This window comes from Rhinopithecus bieti, unplaced genomic scaffold (genome assembly GCF_001698545.2).
Source record: "Rhinopithecus bieti isolate Rb0 unplaced genomic scaffold, ASM169854v2 scaffold_27611, whole genome shotgun sequence".
NCBI classification, from domain to species: domain Eukaryota; kingdom Metazoa; phylum Chordata; class Mammalia; order Primates; family Cercopithecidae; genus Rhinopithecus; species Rhinopithecus bieti.
The window spans coordinates 440,607-461,937 of NW_016812730.1; the positions used below are offsets into that span (position 1 = coordinate 440,607).

The following is a 21,331-nucleotide window of genomic DNA, read 5'->3' on the forward strand; positions in this document are numbered from 1 at the left end:
TTGTCATATATTAGCAGACTTTGGATATGCTGTATCCTCTGGCTAAATTTTAGATCACTCACATCCTACCTAAGCTTTACTAACAACTGTGGATACTCATTTTATATGCCTGTCTCCCTTCACTAGAAGGTATGTATCTTGAAAGACGCTTTATCCAGCTGCGTAACTTGAATGCCCAGAACAATGACTGGAGAACACAAGGGATATCGGCTAAAATGAAGACCCTGAAGACCTTACTCTACAGGTAATCAATGACAATAAATAGATAAAATAGATGCATAGATGGTTTTCCACTCCTCCACAAAATAAATTTCAAGAAAAATTAAGATAAATGTTAGCCTAATGCAAACCATTTGTAAAGTTCAGAACACTGGAAGTATAATTTTTGTTCCAATGGTAAAGAATGAGAACTATGAACAATTATTTAACAACCACACTTCACTGTGAAACACCGTATTACCTAAACACATTTTCATAAGGAACACATCTTAGTAAAACACTTGAAGCTCATTTTAATACAATGGTAGTCTGTAATAAATGTAAAATTTTAAAAATACAACCTTTGCTTTTAAAACACATTCTAAGTTTTGCTCTTTTCAGGTGCAAGGTTTTATTTTGATCCTGTTGATTATTCCAGGTCAAACAGAGTAACTGGGAAGGCAAAGGAGAACTACATAAAAGAAAAAGAATCATCAATAGCTTGAAGTTGACTGAGAAAGACTTACGGTTATTTTTCCTTCACTGATCTATAAATAACTAAGTAGAATGCTGGAAAACTGAACAGACTACTTCAGAAAATTAGAATAAGCAGGGACACTCTTCATTATGAGTCTGACCCCAAGATGCTGGCTTTCCAAATGTGCTCTACTGGCATCCCAACACTGGCAGGAATAAAATCTGAAATAATACAGATGTCCCTTAAATGCCACTATAATGAAGCTGTCTATGCATTTTCAAATATAGGTTTAATCCACCCAGTCTGAAAGTCCAGAATGCTTTATTTTGTGTGCTTATGAACATTACACAGTTTGTTTTATAAAAACAACATGACCTTGTTACTAAACACACTGCTATTGGCATTCTGAAACAGGGTAACAATTCTAGAATAAATACTGAATATAAAAGAGAGGGGAGAAAAAAGAATTTGCAGGAATGGGTCAAGATTATGGCTTCGAAGAAATGATGCCCATTTTTAACATCACAACCAATAATCTATAGTGGGTATTGGATTAATCAAATGTACATTATTTAAACAATCATCAGTCTAGTACTATTATTCCTGTTCCCTGTCTTCCAAATAGTAGCTGCGAAGCAATGAAACTATTGCCTAGAATAGCAACACTGAATTCCTGGGAAAGATATTTTCAGCAACGGCAAATAATGGGTAAATTTAATAAGGCTTCCATTAAGCCTGCTCCATAATTATACAGTATTTTAAAATAGTACCTTTATTTTGGTATTGAAAGTCATGCAGATTGCTGAATTATCTGCATAGTCTAAAATTTCCCTTTTAGATATGACATCAAAATAATTTTAAAACAGTCATAGAAAATACTCGTTTCCCATTCAGCAGAGTTCCTTATAGGCAGCATAAGCTCTCAGGTCTCCCAGATTGTTTGCTACACAGGGAAATCTAATGTGCTCTATAAATTCTATTAATATGCATCTTTTCTAGTGCAGTAATGAAGATGTCAACACTTCGATTCAGTCTGACTTCAAATTCCACTAGTACAGTGACTACTCTTCTAATTTGAAAGAATTCAACCACTCTTACTTAGAGCTTTAATGAACTCTACTTCTATGCCATTGCTTGGGAGAAATATAAAGTAAAACTGGCTATTTCTTTCCAAGGGCAAAGAAGTAGTATTAAAGAGCACAATAGGTTCAATGGGAAGGAAAAAAGGAAAAAATGTCAACCAATAACCACTGAATATTCTGACCCCCTCAATTTGCTATTTTTATACTATACAAGGTAGTAAGAAATCAGAAACCGGGAGTCTATGGCAGGTAGTAAGAAATTAGAAACCAGGAATCTAGGGCCAATGGCCTTTTATAAATGTTTTATAGGTAGTGTATGAATTGTGACTTTCTTTCTTTAACCTCACTTATTTTATCCACTCTTCTCAGCCAGAAACTCAGGATACATTCGTAGAAAGCTCAAGCAATGACTACCTACATTCTAAGAAACTAGTTCTATTCCACACCAATATAGAAGGTCTAGATCCCAGAGTCTGTTATTTCAAAATCATCCAATCTTTTCAAAGTCTCTAAAGTGTTCTTGAAGATTCATTCATTCACTCATTTAAGAGCCTATTTAAAGACAGGCACTGTGAACAAACATTAATTATACGTCTTTCAAGCCCTTATCGCTGAGGAGCTTTAACATTGAGCCTAATGACTCAAAATGACCTAATGAGGCCCTTTTCTCATCAGAGCTAAAAGTGTGACCATGGCATTTTTATCCAAAGGCATGACTAGATTCCTGAAAAATTAAAATGCAGCTTCTCATACTCACCTCTTCACTGATCAAAACAAAGCCCATAATGGAAGGAAGAAGAAAGGAAATAAAAAGAAAGACATTAGGAAGACTTTAAAGAGAATCTATTTGTGAATTCTCTTCTTTATTAGGCTTAGTTGCATGTAAAGCTGTCAAATATCATAGTTCTTCATTTATTTAGTAACTAGTTACTGAATGTATACTATTTGCCATGCTCCATTTCAGGTGCTAAGAACAACAATCAAGAAACCACCTTAAAGTTTGCATTTTAGTGGAGGAATACAGACAAAATGAATACAGTATAATATATAGCAAGTGTCTTATTTTTTCGATTTCTCAAACTGAACTTTTATAAAATCAAGAGATACTTAACAATTTAGCATTGTAACCATTCAGGCATATTGTGTGCAAACCAGACAGCAACTCCACATAATAACTCAAGAAAAGGGGGACTTACAGAAAGTATAAGCTCATAAACACAAAGAAAAACCTGGATAATCAGGGGTTTTTTTGTTTTGGTTTTGTTTGTTTGTTTGTTTGTTTAAGGCGGAGTTTCACTCTTGCACCTCAGGCTGGAGTGCAGTGGCATGATCTCGGCTCACTGTAACCTCTGCCTCCCGAGTTCAAGCACTTCTCCTGCCTCAGCATCAGGAGTAGCTGGGATTACAGGCACCCGCTGCCACACCCGGCTAGTTTTTGTATTTTTAGTAGAGATGGGGTTTCACCACGTTGGCCAGGCTGGTCTCCAACTCCTGATCTCAGGTGATCCACCCCCGCCTCAGCCTCCCAAAGCACTGGGATTACAGGTGTGAGCCACTGCACCTGGCTGATAATCAGGTTTTAAAAGAAAAGAAACTACAGCAGTTCCACAGGTGAAGAATATTTACACCCTACCCAATTTGATCCTGGAACCTTTTCAACAACTTGTCATAAAATATGGTTCCATCTCCTTTATTTTTCCAATCAATGGCTGGATTCCTATATAATTAGGGCTTCTTCTGATTTTGTTTAGATAAGGAAATAGACATGAAGGCTGGGGCAAAGGGGGTTTTGAATCCTGAGGCAGAGAAACCTACACAGAATGGTTATTGTCTTTGTTTCTTAACTGCTCCATGACAGAAACTGTTGAAATTTGCTGAATAAACAATGACCATTCACTACATTGTGATACACTGCTGGTCTGGATCCCAGTCTAATTACCCAATTACCATTGGTGATCCCAGCACCAATTACCAATTTTACAGATTATTTTAGATCATACTGTGACCATTTAATGTTCTTCCATGATCAACTGGCATATTTGTATGGTGCGGTCTCCAGAAGCTCCAGAATCAACCACATGACATGAAGAAACATTCCAAAGAGTTCTTGGCCCTGTGTATTGAATTAGTGGTCTATACTAACCTCACCCATTTTCGACACGGTCATTTTATTGTAATGCAACCGTTGCCCTTGGTATTAGTTACTTCCAATTTCAGGGAGAAGAGAGTTGGGATATCCTCCTTTCACTAACAGAAAGCCCTTGGGGACTCGCTCATCCAAAAATACTGCATACGGTGAATCTAGTTATACTCCAGCAGGTGTCTCATCAACCTTTATTTAAATAAGAGGGCCATTTTCCAACTGTATCAACTCTAAACAGCAAACGTAACTATATAGAGCCTACTTCTGGAGCACAGAATCGATAACCTTAACTTCTCATTACTTTCAAACATGCACTCCTCCCTGTGATACAACAGGTATTTACTTCCAGTTGTGCCTTCTTTCACTGGGCATTCTTCTTCTAATGGCTTCCCCTTTTCCTCTTCTCCTATCTAGAGGCTGCCTACCTTTCAAGATGCAGATGACCTCCTTCCTGATAAAAGCTTTCCCTTACTACTCTGTCTTACCAGGATGTTTCTCTTCCCTGAAGAATGCTGAAAACCTACCAGTCATTTTATAGTGTTAGAGAGCAAGGTCTAGGCAGGTTAAATAACTTACTCCAAATCATACAACCAGCTAACGGCAAAGGCTGGCCTACAACCCAGACCTTCAAACTCTAACTCCCAAGATTCTTCTAACTTCCTCACTCTAACATTATTTCCCACACTAATCTGACTATATCCCCTTACACTTAAGATTTTCCCATGGATTCTCCACACCTAGATATTTTATCCAAAGTCAATCCATCCTTAAAATCAAAGGTCATGTGCAACCTCTTCCACTGAAACTTCCTTTTGGCATCTTTAACTCACTGATTTTCCTCTTTTCCAAATGTACTATATTTTATTTTTAGACTAGTCAAGTGCAATAGTGAAAAGTGGGGGAAGAGAGTAGAACAAGTTCGAACTGTTACTGACTACATAATCAATTGAGGTAACTCACTACCTTTAGACCAGCTCAAATTTACAGTATTTTAATCACTATCACACAGTGTAGCATCTCTGTACTTCGTGTTACCTCATTTACTCCCAACAACTTGAAAAGGCAGGAATTTATTGGTCATATTTTATAAATGGTCCTAAAATGTTAATCAATTTGCTTAAATTTATACAATTATTCACAACAGCTACCCAAAAGAGCTGAGATTTAATAGCTGAGTGTCACTATTTCAAAGTCTACATTCTTTAAATACTGAATATTACAATTCCTTTCTAAGAGCCAGGACTCAGGACTCCTGATTCTTGGTCCTGAATTAGTTCCATTATAACCTACAGCTTGTCATAGAATTCTATCATTTTCATTCCTTTAAAATCACAGTTAAATATAATATAAATCTTGTCCTCAGGAAACAAACATAAACTGAGGAATGTGCTTTAAAACCATCAATGTGATAAAAGACAAGGCTGAGGAACTATGCCAGATTAAAGTCTCAAGAAACATGACAACTAAATTCAACATATGCAGATAACTGTTGAAGCTAAGCAAAACGATACAATAATTCATTTTATTATTCTTATATTATTTTCAAATTTGTCATAATAAAAGTTTAAAACTAAAGTCCTTCATAGAGAAATTTTGCTGGATGTCAACGTTTTTTTCCCTTCCATAGCCTACTCACCGGCTATCTCCTCTAGAAATAAGTCCCAATTTGACTTCACATACATCTTTCTTTCGAACATTAGCCCCCCTTCCAAACAATGGGCAATTTTTTTAGCCAGACTAAATTCATCCAGATTACAAATTACCTGCATTAACTTTCTCGTTAAATACTAAACTCCCTGAGGGAAAAGGTCTTATCTGGTAATTAGCATAAATTTTTTAGTCTAAAAGGATTATGATGAAAAGCACCTTTCATCACTGGCTCTGAGGTCCACCTCTTTTTGGCACATGGGAAATGAAACTCACAATCCCATCGAGGCTGTTCCTTCTGAGGTTTAGAGAAGGCAAGCCTGCTTCCATTAAGGCTACCCTTCATGTCTGACACACCTTTTAGATACTACAAGTGGTTTAGAATGTTCTTACCTAAAGATGTTAAAAAAAAAAAAAAAATCCATGAAACTTCCAATAAAAAGAGCCATTAATTACTGGAAACCTGGAATTACTAGAAGTCCTAGAGAGAATGGGATTGAAAGAATCACAATGCAAGAATAACCCTCATCCCAATCCTACAAATAAAGGATGATCATTTAGGATGATCCCAGCATTCCAATTAACTGATGTGAAGGTGAAACCATGAAGTGTTGAAATCTAAAGTATTAATAAGCAACATTTTATTCTATTAATTCAAATTATACTTAAGGTATACTTGTACAATGTTGATTAATTCACCAAAATGCTGCTTCTGAACATTACTGTTAAATTTACTTATTACTTAAGACTGTGTTTACTAAATGGAATACATTCCGTTAGGTACTATAGAGTAGGTTAACAATTAAAATATTCCCTCCTCCTCTAATACAAGTTATATAAGGCAGATAAAAACACTGTAAGGCTGTGTCAAAGCATGTAGGAATTCAGTTAAGAATGTCACACCTGACTGGGGTTGTAGAAGAGGAGATGTAATAGAGCTAAGAAAAGAGCATCAAGAAGTTCAGCATGTACCCCGAAAACTGCAAATAACCCAAATCCCTTAACATTATCATGAGATCTCTAACACAGACGTCAAATTTTACTCTATACTAAGTTGACCTCTTGCGCACTAGAAGATATCTGACGTAAAATACTTCAAGTCCACCAACACTGAAGCTACATTGTTGGAAATTCAATTTTACTGGGCTAGCTTTCATAATGCGATTAAAGTCGAGTGTGAGGAAAAGCAGAGTTCTTGGATCAATGGCTTCTAGCAGATAGGGCTAAATAAGGCAGCTGCAAAGAGCAACAGGTTCTTTAAACAACAGTGGATATAGCTGCAAATCAAAGTATAGAAGATCACATAAGTGCAGAAGGGACTCATGATTAATATTAGTCGTTTCAGGCTCATCCACAAATACCAAACAATTAGCATCAACTGTATGTTTATCTTCCAACTCTAACAGTGTTTTAATAATGTGGCTTATTACAGTTGAATATGGAGGTATTTTTAGCACAATGAATCCCTCTGTAAATTCAAGTAATAGAACTGTTAAACATTATGAAAAAAGTCAGCCACAGAAAACCAAACATCACTAACAATATTGTACCCACATTTTGTCTTGTGTCGTACATATGTTTCTTGTGTCTTTTAATTGAGAGGAGGGGAAATAGAAATCTTTTACTACTGTAAGAATCCTGCAAAGAAACCTGTGAACAGCAGCAGTCTTTAAGAGGTCCATTCAAAAACAGACAAAAGAAAATCTTGATTAGTATATTGTAATAGTTTTTTTAAAATGTACAGTAACTTCAAGGGAGAACTTGTATCATACTAAAACAGTACTTACCTTCTTAATCATAAAGTATATACATTAACAAAAGTTCAAAATTCAAGTCTTAAAAAGTTATATAACATCTTCATATTAATTGATTTACATCACTCATTGGGCATACATAGCTACACCAATATCACTGTTAAGCAGCTTTTGTTTGGAGCCAATTATTTCCAACCAAGGAGATTCAGACTATGCTCAAATCTGTAACAGAGAAAACCCCTACAATTGGGCAAACAAGATAAATATTTTAAACATGGAAGAAGCTAAGCTCAAAAGGTTTTCCTATTTAAAAGACTATTCCAAAACCTCACTTCAAAGAAAAAATATATCTAATTTTCTCATGCTTCCCATTCTGCTTTGATTAATATTTTACTTTGAAGTTTGAGAGCCTTATAGCTAAAAGATTCTCAAATTAGTCTGCCTGAAAACCAGGTGACTGAAATCATTCATTTGCCTCAGATTATATAATCAGATTTTTCCAAACCTTAAAACATATGATTCAAACATACCCATCACAAAAGTACAAATATGCACTAGCACGTTTTCTCCTGAGTACATTCTGAACCATCTACTCTTCAAGTGGATCATTTATAAACTAAGAACATAATTCCCTGAATCAGTAAAGTTAACTTTATTTTCACGAAACGATGACAAATTCCATTTACACTATCACAATTTACATTTTCCTACAATTCACGCAGCTTTCTTCAATTCACAATCTACAAACCACAACAATGCACAAATTTGATGTTAGACAGATACTTTAATGTTTAGTTCTCATTTCAACAGTCACTGTTGCTACAGTCTCTCATTCTCACTCTTCACTGTGTTACTTAGAGAACAAAGAACTAAAGAAACTGAAAAGAACTAGATCAAGTGATGAGACCAATTTTCAGCGTAAGGCATAACATTAGCTAATCAAAAACTGGAGTATTTCTATCATTTAATCCTTCAAGGCAATAACCTCCTGTTTTCCCTTACTTTCCTTCCAATAACTTGACAGAATTCTGTGGAAGGATGGATCCCAAGCAGAAAATCTTCACAAATGTGAAAGAAAATGGAAATCCTAGCATAGTCACAAGACTAACTAGAAATCCCAGAACTCTGTAAACAACCTTTGTTTTCAATGCAGAAATCATTTCTGTACTTTTAATGACCCATCATTCAACCTCACTTGAGCTCCTCCAATCATTGGCACTACTTTACCAAGTTATTAGACGGTTCTATTAGTAGTTATTCGAAAAATCATTCTTCTCTATAATTCAAATATGTCTGACTATAACTATTTCTTACATGCTATAGGGCTAAATAAACAAATTCCTCAGCTTGAAATGAAAATCTTTAGCTACTATAAGGTCTTTCTTCCATTCTCTCATTCTCATTTTTAAAATCTGTGACCTATCAATTTCAAAAACCTATTCCAGTTTCTCCTTAAAGACTCCTAAAAAAGGGAACACAGTGCTTTACTCACAGCACCTTTTTCTTCAATACTTAATAAATTTATTCTCTTAATGGACAATGCAATGAGAGTAGTAAAACTCAAAATCTTCTCAACTGCTAGTAAGATCTAGAAAGTCTAGATAAAACTCATAAAATCTGTCACTGTAACTGAGACTGACAAATGGTGTTACGAATGCTAAATGCAAAAGAAATGAATTTAGAACCCACTTCACACCATCTAAAAAATTACCACAAACTGGGTTATAGAACTAAAAGTTAAAACTCTGAAACATTTAAAAGAAAACATACAGGTCAATATTTACGACCTTGGATTAGGCAAACAGTTTCATAGATATGCCACCAGAAGTATAAGAAACAAAAGAAAAAAAAATAAACTGAGATCACAAATATGTAAAACGTTTTCATTTCAAAAGACACCATCAAGAAAGTGAAGATAACCCACAGAACAGGACAAAAGTTTCGTAAATCATATCACAGATATGAATCATATCATTTGCATCCAGAATATATGAATACTACAACTCAATAAAAAGCCAATTTTGAAATCTGAACAGATAACCCAAAGAGTAAAATACAAACGGCCAATAAGAATATGAAAATATGGGCCGGGCGCGGTGGCTCAAGCCTGTAATCCCAGCACTTTGGGAGGCCGAGATGGGAGGATCACGAGGTCAGGAGATCGAGACCATCCTGGCTAACATGGTGAAACCCCGTCTCTACTAAAAAATACAAAATCTAGCCGGGCGAGGTGGCGGGCGCCTGTAGTCCCAGCTACTCGGGAGGCTGAGGCAGGAGAATGGCATAAACCCGGGAAGCAGAGCTTGCAGTGAGCTGAGATCCGGCCACTGCACTCCAGCCTTGGCGATAGAGCGAGACTCCGTCTCAAAAAAAAAAAAAAGAATATGAAAATATGCTCAACATCACCAGCTATCAGAGAAGTGCAAAACACAATTACAATGAGGTACTACTTCACGCCCATTAGGATGGCAGTCAACAAAAGAACGGTTGTAAGGGTTGACAAGGATATGAGAAAGATGAGAAACTGAAACCCTCATTCACTGCAGGTGGAAATGCAAAATGATGCAGTCCTTTGGAAGGACAGTCTGCAGTCTCAATTTTAGCATTTCATTATAATAATGAATTAATAGGATATAAAAAATTTAGTATAAACTGCAAGATCTTTTATTTCACAAGATAAAAATACATCCAGGGAATGTTTATATATACGAAAAAAAATATATATATATATGATATATATATATTATATATATATATATATATATATATACACCATGACTACAAAAATCACTTTTTAATTCAGAAGGCAAAGGCAGTATCTTGATGTGCCATGAGAAGGTGTGGCGTTTTCTTTAGATTCACTGACAAAGGACAATTAAAATAGCTCACCTAATTTTTCAATTTCAGGTTTTCAAATTTTCCAAGTAAAAAATTACCCTCCAAACTAACAAGAGATTTTATACTTCAAATAGTAAACTAAGGAATGGCTTTTAATCAAATTACGGAATGGGCTATTAATCATTACTAGCCAATGAAGTTGACACATATATTTCTTTTAATTTTGTTTTTAATTTTTTTAAGTACACAGTAGGTGTATATATTTATGAAGTACAAGAGACATTCTGATACAGGCATGCAGTGTGTAATAAAAAATATGAAACCTTCGTAAAATTGTGTGTCATCCTTGTGCAGGGGCCATGCTATCTTTGTATCATTCCAATTTTAACATATGTGCTGCCAAAGTGAGCGTCAGTTACCGCATTTTTAAAAAGATAGTCATTAAGTAGAAATGCCTCTCTCAAAATAAGACCTGTTAAAGCACAGGGTGCTGGAACCCACACCACTTTCTGATTCAATGACTAAATATGGGATGCAGCCAAGAATCTGCATTTCCAACAAGTTAGCAGGAGATGTTGATGCTGTCAAGGATCACGTTTTGAGAACTACAATACTCTCCTGAATCATCTAACACGACAATATTCTTTTTAATATCAAAAACTGGTAATATTAACAATCCAATCATTTGTTAAACATCATTTACCAAACATCAGTTATGTAAGATACATCAGAGAAGCTTTAAATCATCAGGACTTTCCCAGTGTTGTCTGCTCCAATTATTGTATCTTCTACTAATACACCCATAAGATGCCTTTCAAGTCCTGCATCCATGAAGCCTTCTGATTCCTCCAGCTAGAAATAATTGCTTATTCCTTTGAACCTAAGTCATCACTTCTAACACCCATTAAACACTGCCAACTTTTATTACTTGTTTAGCTATTCACATTCAAGACTTTCTCACCTACTAACATAAGTTCCATGGTAGCCTACTGATAGGCATTTTCATATCCCTCAGAATTCTTGGCACTGGCTCTCCATAAATAGTCGATAAATATGTCTGTAGTAAATAATTAAAATCAATATATCCTTGATTTCATCCCCCATTTTCAGCAAAAAAAAGGGGGGGGGGGCACAAGTCAAGCTTTTACAGAGAAATGTCCAAATCAAATCCTTTTCAAAAGACTGTACATAATGTTCAATTGTAATATTTAACCATGTAAGTTTAGGCTTAAGGAATAAGAACATTAGAAAGGCAGTTTCAGCAAAACCCAGTTTCAGCAAAAACAGTGTAACTCTTCAGTTGGTAAACTAACCTATAGTTCTCTTCTCATAAAATGCACTCAACAATACAAAAATTTGATTGTTTTAAAGAGTAATCTGCCATAGACTACAATCAGTGTAGAACCTGCTGCCCAAGTATAATTCTTTCCATAATGTATCATTTACATTAAAAAAACTCTTTGTGTTATGGCATATATCTCAACAGACTGCCACCTGACCTACATACAGAAGCTCAACTTGTATATCTAGTTCCCACCAAGTCCCTTGAGTCATTTATTTTATGGTATCTCCAACACCATATAAAACAGCACAGAATTGCAACATCTTAAAAATGTTTAAAATTATCTGTAATTCTCAGTATCATTAAAAATTCTATGATATAACTCCTTCTACTATCCTTTAATCTGTCTGCCCTTTATAGAGTGTGAAGAAAAAAAAGAACACAGGGGACCTAATGTTATTTATCTCCAAAACCTAAAAACACAGTATCCGGTATACAGCAGGTGCTCAAGAAATACTCTGAATTGCAATCATTGTTGTTACTTGCTATCTTGTGTACTATTCTTCACATAGCTCATTAGACTACTAGTATCAACATCTAGCAATTTAGGTAAGAACTGAGATCTATAGCAGCTCCAGAAACTCAAGTCCTAAGTACAAGAAAAGCATACCAAACATGCAGTTCTAGTTAATCTTTGATGGACCTGAAGGTTAGAAAAGACAACGAAGAAATCACTGCCTGAAACACTATTAAGTCACTTTAAGGAGTTTGGGAGGTTTTTTGTTTAAACATATACCAGCAGTTCACACTTTGAATGGTAGTGTGGGACTGTAAAAATCACCAAGATTTGAAACTCAACAAGGTGATATTAATCAGTGTGAATTGTTCCATTACTTTAAAAAATTTCATCAAGATATTAAAAATGTTTACTATAAGTTATTAATGTATAATTAAAATATTGTAAAACGGGCCGGGCGTGGTGGCTCATGCCTGTAATCACAGCACTTTGGGAGTCTGAAGCAAGCCAAAGACTTGAGGTCAGGAGTTCGAGACCAGCCTGGCCAACATGGTGAACCCCCATCTCTACTAAAATACAAAAATTAGCTGGGCGTGGTGGTGCACACCTGTAGTCCTGGCTGCTCAGGAGGCTGAGGTAGGAGAATCACCTAAACCCAGGAGGTGGAGGTTGCAGTGAGCCAAGATCACACCACTGCACTTCAACCTGGGTGACAGAACAAGACTCCGTCTCAGGAAAAAAAAGGAAAAAAAAATTCTTTTAGTACACTGTAATCTAAAACATTAGAACCAACGTGAATTGTTTTATTTCTTGGTAAATAGCTTATCGAGAACTTTGAATAGCAACTTTTCTTCTCATATAACTTATGACACAGAGAGCAGGCATCTTTTCCTCTTTTTTGGAGACAGGGTCTTGCTCTGTCATCCAGGCTGGAGTGCCGTGGCACAAACACAACTCCCTGCAGCCTGGATCTCCCAAGCTCAAGCGATCCTCTCACCTCAGTCCCCCAAGTAGCCAGGACAACAGACACATCCCACCACGCCTGGTTAATGTTTGTATTTTTAGTAGAGATGGGGTTGTGCCATGTTGCCCAGGCTGGTTGAGAACTCCTGAGCTCAAGCAATCTGCCCACCTCGTCCTCCCAAAGTGCTGGGATCACAGGCGTGAGCCACTGCACCCAGCCTGAGCCACTGCACTTGGCTATTTATGACACAGAGCAAACATCTTTTCTATTTCTTGGGGAAATTTCTTGGGGGCATTTTCACAACTCTCTAAAGCTTCTAACATTTTATCCTTGCATTTTCAATGTCTTGAAATATCTCTGAGAGTTTTTGGCCAGTGACACTTCTTATGAGGCCATCGTCTTTGTCATCACAACCACTTGGACATAATGTACATTTATGTCCACAAATTCGCCTTCACTAAGCTTCTCCAGCTGCATATGAAGACTTGCAACATTCTCCCCATCAGCTATTTCTTCTATAACTCCATTTATACACGATTCAAATTTCATGTTCAGCAGTCATTTTAGAGAGGGTTTTGCACTTTAATCTTTGATGACATTAAAGTGTAATCTAACAAAGACTATGGGATGCTCAAAAGACAGTAGGTCCACAGGAGAAAACAATTGAGAAAAAATGTAAATAGCCACAAAAAATAATATTACAATTTTTTAAAAAATTCTTTATGGCAAGAACTATCATATGCAAAATCAAGAGGCAGGACTAGATGAAGAAAACAACTACAACTCATATCCAAAACAATCAGCTTCCTTTACATGTAACAAGATCCATAAGAAAATGATTCCCCACTCAAGGATACAAAATTTAAACAGCTTACAGAAAATAAAAATTTTAAGGCTTAAAACATTAAAAAGTGCTCAACCTCCCTGCAAGAGAAATGCAAATTAAGATTTCACTGAGAACTTCTGATACAATTTGGATGAATCTCAGCAAAATAAATCTCTTATAATGCTGAGAAAAACAAGCCATAAATAAGAGCACATACTGTATGATTATATGAAATACAAGAATAATGAATAGATACCTTAAGTCAGGATAATGGTTACCTTTCCAGAGGCTGGGGATAGAGTAATGACTGGTATAGTGGTTACACAGGTGTGTCCAATTTGTGAACTTCACCATCTGTATTCTGTACCTTTCAATGTATTCCGCATATCATAATGAAAAGCATATCTTTAAAAAAAACTACAAGATATCATTCTTTATCTAACAGTTTGGCAAAGATAAAAAGCTTTATAACACTCTATAGTGTTATAATACACACTGGTGGTAGGAGTATCAATAACCACAACCTCCATGGAGACAGCCTGGCAGTGAAATTTAAAAATGCAGTGCAGTGGCTCACGCCTGTAATCCCAGCACTTTGGGAGGCCGAAGTGGGCAGATCACCTGAGGACAGAAGTTCAACACCAGCCTGGCCAATATGCCGAACCCCCGTTTCTATTCAAAATGCAAAAATCAGCTGGGCGTAGTGGTGCGCGCCTATAGTCCAAGCTACTCAGGAGGCCGGGGCTGGAGAATCACTTGAACCCAGGAGGCAGAGGTTGCAGTGACCCGAGATTACGCCACTGTGCTCCAGCCTGGGCAACAGACTGAGACTCCATCTCAAAAAAAAAAAAAAAAAAAAAAAAAAAAAAAAAAAAAAAAAAAAAAAAATGCACATATCCTTTGACCCTGAAATTCTACTGTGGGAAACTTATTCATCAAAACGTTTGCACACGTGCAAAATACCTTATATACAATGCTATTCATTGCTGCATTAGAAAAAGAAACAACAAATTCTCTATCAACAGGGGCCTGGTGATATTACAATAAAATAGTATTCCGTTAAGGAAAAAAAAAAAAACAATGAAGACACTCTTCAGATTCCGATTTGAGAATGACCACCAGGAAAGACAGTTAGGCAATAAAAGCAGTGCATATAATGCTCTACAACGTTTTTGGGAAATACGCTGGGAGAGAGCATGTTACATACTTTTTTGTATATAGTAACATCATCTCTGGAAGGACACACAAAAAAATAATAATACCTGTCACTGCAGAGAGGTGAGCCAAGTGGCTAGGGGACAGATGTGGAAAGGTTTTTTGCTGTATACACTTCTGTACATTTTAAGTTTTGAACCATATAAAATGCTCAAGTATTCAAAACAAGTTAAAAAAATAATTACCTGAAAGGGAGGCAAAAATAGACCTGTAAAGGGATGATCAAAGTCCAGTCTAAAACAATTAACTCCTCAGAAAAGATCCATCTAGAAATGTTTTGGGGGGAAAAAAAAAACGCCACCATATTTGGGGTTTAGAGGTACCGTGAAATTGGTTACATTACTGAGCCGGGCACAGAGGCTTACATCTATAGTCCCAGCTGCTTGTGAGGCTGAGGTAAGAGGATTTGTTTGAGACAAGGGAGTTTGAGACCAGGCTGGGCAACCTAGCAAGACCCTGTCTCTAAAATAATAAAAAATGTTAAACTCCATCTCTTCTAAAAATACAAAAGAAAAAAATTAGCTGGGAGCGGTGGCGGGCGCCTGTAGTCCCAGCTACTCGGGAGGCTGAGGCAGGAGAATGGCGTGAACCCGGGAGGCGGAGCCTGCAGTGAGCCAAGATCGCCCCACTGCACTCCAGCTTGGGTGACAGAGTGAGACTCCGTCTCAAAAAAACAAAATTCTTTAAACTTACTGAGGCTTATCACGCAGTCAGTAGCACAATAGCAACAGAAACTAGGTTTCAGAGAATATATTGAGAATTTCTTCAGCAAATGAGGGGAATCTATGTCAAGTGTAGGAGACACTTCAAAAAGAACATATTGAATGCCTAACTCTTCGTTCAAAGACACATAGCAACACACACACAAAAAGTCAAAAGGTATTTGCCTTATCATAAAGACCCTTAAGAGAGAGTCCAAGAAAAACAAAGAAATAGCAAGATAGGGAACAGAATCACATTCACTTTTATACCCATTCCTTAACACTCACTGCCGCCTGAGCCCAACACTGCATAAAGTGCCTAGTCTTCCAAAGATACTTACCCCACACCTAAAATTGAGAAAAAGAAAAAAAGAACAAAAACAAGAACACGGCCACCATAGAATGCGTAAAGAAAATGGTACATCGTTTGTCTAACTCTCTGGAAGTGGTATCTGTGTTTTCTTTTTTTGTGTTTTTGTGTTTTTGAGACAGTTCTCACTTGCCCAGGCTGGAGTGCAGTGGCACAATCTTAGCTCGGTTCACTGCAACCTCCGCTTCTCGGGTTCAAGAGATTCTCTCGCCTCAGCTTCCCAAGTAGTTGGAATTACAGGCATGAACCACCATGCCCAGCTAATTTTTGTATTCTCAGTAGAGACAGGGTTTCACCATGTTGGCCAGGCTGGTCTCAAACTCCTGGCCTCAAGTGATCCACTCCCCTTGGTCTCCCAAAGTGCTGGGATCACAGGCATGAGCCACCCCGCCCGGCCCTGAATATCCTTTGTCAAATCTTAAACACATTAACAAAATCATCACATCTTCCAACAAAGACAAGATTCCTGCTCTACTGGCATTTACATTCTAGTGGAAGTTTAAAAAAAAAAAAAAAAAAAAGGAAACAAAAAGCACTCCCAGAAGGCTGGAATTGTCCTGTGTATATTCCTGAAATAAGAAAGGTATTGGCATGGCACTGATACCTGGTCAAAGCATGAAACATACTGATTAATAATGTTGCTCTGAAACCATGAATCCCATGAGCTATGGCCTGTCTGTACCATCTTGTCAGCACTGTTTACTGTTAACAGTGAGATTGATGGTTTGCACCTGGTTTTGGTGAGCCCCTAGAGGTTTCTGCCATTAAGGCTGGTTATGCAGCAAAAATATGCCTATGTGGCCAGCAGGAATGTAAGCCCCACTGAGACTCCACTGTGGGATCCCTGGTTCCAAGGTATTCTCTGCATACATCAGTGACCCTGATCCAAGAAAGAAAGATATCCATATGGCCCTACAACTGAACCTCACACTCAGCCTCTTCAGGTCCATTGATGGGAGGCACCCTTTGCTTGTGATGTGCAACCTAACTTGAAAGCACTTGATTTAAGTATCGTTTTTCAGCAATAAACCACAGATTGATGAGCACTGTTACTTTGGATCATGTGAGTTTTCTTTAGCAATCAAACCTTGTCACTGTTAACAGAGATGAAAAAAAAAAAAGGTTAACAGATTGTAATAACTGTGGTTAAAAAAATAAAACCAAATGATATGATAGTGAAAAGCCATAGAGGCAAAATAGGATTAGAGAACATGGCCAGGAAAGGAGATAGGGAACATGAAATGAGGTACAAATGACAAGAATCCAACAAAGTGACAACCAGAGGTTAAGAGAATTCTAAGCAGAGAGAACCACAGCAAGTGCATAGGCTCTAAGGCAAGAACAAGTGTGACTCCCACAAAAGTAAGGGTGGCTACAGAGTGGCAAGCAACAAACAAACGGTAGGAAATTAAATCAGAGGTAGGCAGGGGCAGATCACACAGAGCCTTATAAATTCAGATTTCAACCCAATAGCTTTCTTACTGATCTTGCTGCCTGTATCTGCTCACACAGCCCTTCACCCTTACCTCCATAAGTACACTACCTCCAGAAAGAATGTTCTGAGATACTAAGTAATTTCACTACTTAAAATAAATGAATTGGTCAGGCACAGTGGCTCATGCCTGTAATCCCAGCACTTTCGGAGGCCAAGGCAGGAGGATTACCTGTCAGGAGTTTGAGACCAGTCTGGCCAGCATGGCCAAACCCTGTCTCTACTAAAAATACAAAAAATTAGCCAGGCATGGTGGGGCACATCTGTAATCCCAGCTACTCAGGAGGCTGAGGCAGGAGAATAGCTTGAACCTGGGAAGCAGAGGCTGTAGGGAGCTGAGATCACACCACTGCACTCCAGCCTGGGCAACAAGAGCGAAACTATGTCTCAAAAAATAAATAAATAAAATAAATGAATCCAAAATCCTTGGGTTGACATTATCTGTATTTACCACCCCCTCCACAATATGACATAGTTTCAGGATATACACCCTGAGCTTTCATTGCACATTGCATCAAAGTTCTGCTCACTTTTTACACTCATATACACATACACAGAAGTAACATTACATATTATTCTACATCATATACACATATATGCACAGAAGTAACACTCTATGCACTAGGCGTGGTGGCTCACATCTGTAATCCCAACACTTTGGGAGGCAGAGGCGGATGGATCATTTAAGATTAGGAGTTCCAGACCAGCCTGGCCAACATGGTGAAACCCCATCTCTGCTAAAAATACAAAAATTAGCTGGGCGTGGTGGCACACGCCTGTAATCCCAGCTACTGGGCAGGGTGAGACAGAGGCTGCAGTGAGCCAAAATCATGCTACTGCACTCCAGCCTGGGCGACAGAGTGAGACTCCTGTCTCAAAAAAAAAAAAAGTAACACTCCATGTTAACACTATATATGGACGTCTGTTGTTTTTAGTCTTCTGCTTTTGCTTTAGACAAACTACAGTTTCTTCCGCACAGTCTTGGAATTTTCAATCACAGTGCCCTTTTATTCCCCGGGCAAAGGCCTGGAACATAACTCCAGCTAGCCAAATCAGACAGCCTCCTAGATATGTGAATGTAAAGAGAGAGAAATTATACAGGAAAAATAATTCAAACTGATTCTTAACCACTGCCAAGTCAGCCCACTGTGATGTCCACGACCTAGATTCTTTATTCCTCTGTTTTTCGTTAATTCAATGAACTTCCCCACCTTTCCCTTTTTTTGCTTCAGATAACTAGACTATTTCTGTTGCTTGCAAACAAAAAACCTGGAGTCAAGGAACCAAGACTGTGAAAGAGGTCAGCACAAGTCACATAGCAACAAACAGGAACCATAAATCAGAGGAAAGCCTGGTCTATTGGGAGCAGGGAGAAAGAGAAAACAGAATTATGGCAGAATACTAGATTTGGAAGCTTAGTACTGTCGCTGCTAAGGGGAATACATGATAATTCAGTCCCTAAGAATGTGCTACATTCTAGAACACATGCCAATTATCCATGAAGCCAGAAAGTGAAAACAATCAGTTACAGGCAAAACAGTACTACAATTTCCTGAAACACTTGGCTTTGCAGCTTTAAGATAATTATGGTCTTTCCCCCTTATGTTTCCTTAAAGAAATACCCCATTTAGCTGGTGGTAATTTAAGAGATTCTGTTCCTTAAAATTTTTAAATATGGACTACATCTGTAATTTCCCTACCCTGACTTCCTCCTTTAGGTTACAATACCTCTTACATACTCTACTAACATCCACCTCACCCTGTATGGCAGTTATGTCTGTACGTCTCTATAGTAATAGCATGTTGTCTCTCTAAAAGCAAGAATAAAGTTGAACCTCAGAGCCTACTTAATCTAGTAACTGGTATATATTAAAAATAATGACGATAATAAAAGGCTTCTAATTATTAAATATCTATCTGTATCACTCCTGGCACTGCAAGGCAGTGTGTGTGTGTGTGTACGTGTACATATATATATATATATTTTCTTTTTTGGAGACAGAGTCTTGCTCTGTCACTCAGGTTGGAGTGCAGTGGTGCGATCTCGGCTCACTGCAACCTCTGCCTCCCGGGTTCAAGTGATTCTCCTGCCTCTGTCTCCTGAGTAGCTGGGATTACAGGTGCACCACCACGCCCAGCTACTTTTTGTATTTTTAGTACAGATGGAATTTCACCATGTTGGCCAGACTGGTCTCGAACTCCTGACCTCAGGTAATCCACCCGCCTCAGCCTCCAAAACTGCTGGGATTACAGGCGTGAGCCACCACGCAAGGCCTCACTTTGTATACATTTCTAGTGATCACAGCCAAGCTAACAAGATATTATTTTCAGCTAACAGCCGCAAAAATAAGCAACTGTAATGAAATCACTGATATCTTCCAACAAAGACAAGATTCCTGCTCTACTGGCATTTACATTCAGGCGGAAGGTTGTTTTTTTTAAAAAAACCATGTAAATAAAAAGCACTCTGGAAGTTAATCCCAGAGGGCTGGAACTGGCCTTCTGGGATTAACCCGAGTGCTTTCTATTCCTTCCAAATAAGGAAATTACCTAAAACTGTTAAGCTAGAAGAACCAAGATCTACTGGAATCCAAATCTCTCCATCTTCCCTTTATTCCAATAGATCAGTGTCTAAAATCAGGGGTTTTCAAACTGCAGGTCACAATCAGTTTGTGGATCATAAAATAAATTTAGTGAGCCATATCCTTTCTTCATGAATGCAATATGAGTGCATCACATGAAGGGCAAATACTGTTTCATGAAACTAATTTCAGTTTTATATACATATATGTACAAGGCAGAGATATGCATCTTACTGTGAATCACAGTCCAAAAGTCCAAAAGCCACAGACACAAGCACTGCCTTACTGTTGTAAGTACTGACATATCCTCTCAATTTTATTTATGTATTTATTTTTTTTCTCATATTGCCCAGGCTCGAGTGCAAAAGTGTGGATCTCGGCTCACTGCAACCTCCGTCTCTTGGATTCAAACGATTCTCCTGCCTCAGCCTTCCAAGTAGCTGGGATTACAGGCAGGCTTCAGCCACTACACCCAGCTAATTTCTGTATTTTTCGTAGAAACAGGGTTTCACCACGTTGACCAGGCTGATCTCAAACTCCTGACCTCAAGTGATCCACCCTCCTCGGCCTCCCAAAGTGCTGGGATTACAGGCATGAGCCACCACGCCTGGACATCCTCTCAATTTTTAATCAAAATCCTGATGTTTAAAACATTTGAGTAGTAAAATCTATCATTAATGTCCTACACATTATCAAAAATAGATAAACAGGGTTTAAAAGGTGCTGCATAAAAGGCATTTGGAGCATAAGTACCATATTTCTCCCCTGCTAAAGTGTGCCCTAAAACTACAGTGTATATCCTTAATACAGCAACGAAGAAAAACGAACTGGCTGGTCCTGTCTTTCGCTCTCTTCCCCAGGGCTTTTACTAAATCATTTTCAAAAATGTTTCAGAAAGCTTTATTATGCTTCACTAAAGATAATTACTCAATTTTATCAGTTTTCTGACCATTTTCATGAGTGATTAGATAAATATCTTCCAACATATACTGTCTTTAAAAAAAGATGACCTCACTCACATGTATAACCTTATATACATAAAAAGCACTCAGCAAGTGAAAGCAAGCAATATGACAATGACCATGCATGTTTACTTCTGTAACAGGCCGTAAGCCCAGAAAACAGCTCTAAGCATTATGGCATATATTAAAATTAATATATTATGGGGGTGGGGGGAAGATGACTGATTAATTCTTCTAAGGCACCACATACTAAAGAAGTAATGTACATTAAGAGAAAGAC

The 21,331-nt window shown here is 37.6% G+C and overlaps 1 protein-coding gene across 3 annotated transcripts in view; it reads right to left on the reverse strand.

The window, feature by feature from the left end:
- The window catches only part of TBL1XR1 (TBL1X/Y related 1), a 172,149-nt gene that overhangs the window by 91,020 nt on the left and 59,798 nt on the right, over positions 1-21,331 (reverse strand). The window lies entirely within an intron of this gene.